Genomic DNA, 1,181 nt, shown 5'->3' with positions numbered 1-1,181 from the left:
TTTAAGGAAATATCCTTAGCTCCCTATAAATGGGAAGAGCCTTCAAAACCCGTCTCTCCTACAGGTTTTATGCGGGGTGACTGAAGGATCCTGGAAAGGGAGGTGGAGCTTTCTTTTTATGTAATGCAAAGGAATGTGTCATTGCAGTTTAAAGACAAAACCAGGAATTATTATTATATAGACAGAGTTACCACTCTTGACTCTTTTGCGGCTCCTTCTATAGTTGGAGGATGTGGGAATATGTTGTTAATAGGTAACTCGGGATCAAACGGGGTTTTATTTTCTGTTCTCCTTCTGTTCTTAGGTACTTCCAGAGAAGTGTGACACTGAATATAATTAAAAAGAAACCTTTACAGCAGACTTATTAAAACCGTAGAATACTTGGAAAAATCTGTGAATAAAGCAAGTGTTGCCATTTCCTCTTTTAGTTCGTTAACAGAGTTAAATGATTGAAGACATCATTTGCAAGTGCAAAAAGTAAATAAAAAAAAGCAAGAAAAATTAGACTGTGTATGCTCAGACATTAGAATCTGGTCCCTTTTCACCATAGCTGCTAGAGGTTAATCACTTCCCACTTGTCAATGAATCCCAAGTGACTATTTTTACTGTTCATTAAATAGTTACTGATGAATGCAAGAGCTGAGTGCTTTCCTTCAACTGAAAGTCTGTGAGAACATTTTTCCTGTTGCCTTTCGGTTATACCAAGGTTTTGCTATTTTGCACTCCAAACCAGTTCAGTCCACACTTACGAGATCAGCCAGACAGCTTCACTAAATCAACACTTTATGCCTGGATTCCCCTCTTCGAAACGGGAAGAGTTTCTAGCTGAAGATGGATTTTTTTTTTTTTTTCCCCAAAAATACTTCAAGAGAAAAAGAAGCCCTGCTCTGCAGCAAAGCATACCAGTATGGTCAGGTTGCAGCTCATCCAACCAGAAGCCAGTTTCACATTTAGGCTACACAAGTCTCCCCAGAGAAGCACAGATCATGTGCTTGCAGCTCTGCAAACATCCAGATCCATAACTGGAGCAACTCAACTTCCCAGTCCCTTATCGGGACGTCTCACAGGGCACACACGAGCCGGTGAAAAAAATTGAAATTGGAATGCAAATGAATTTAATAATTCAAATACACATACAATGCCTGGTACTTTACTCTCTATTTAGAGCAGCTATAGTACTC

This window comes from Haliaeetus albicilla, chromosome 3, assembly GCF_947461875.1.
Source record: "Haliaeetus albicilla chromosome 3, bHalAlb1.1, whole genome shotgun sequence".
In the NCBI taxonomy this organism is placed as follows: domain Eukaryota; kingdom Metazoa; phylum Chordata; class Aves; order Accipitriformes; family Accipitridae; genus Haliaeetus; species Haliaeetus albicilla.
This window is presented reverse-complemented; position numbering follows the sequence as displayed.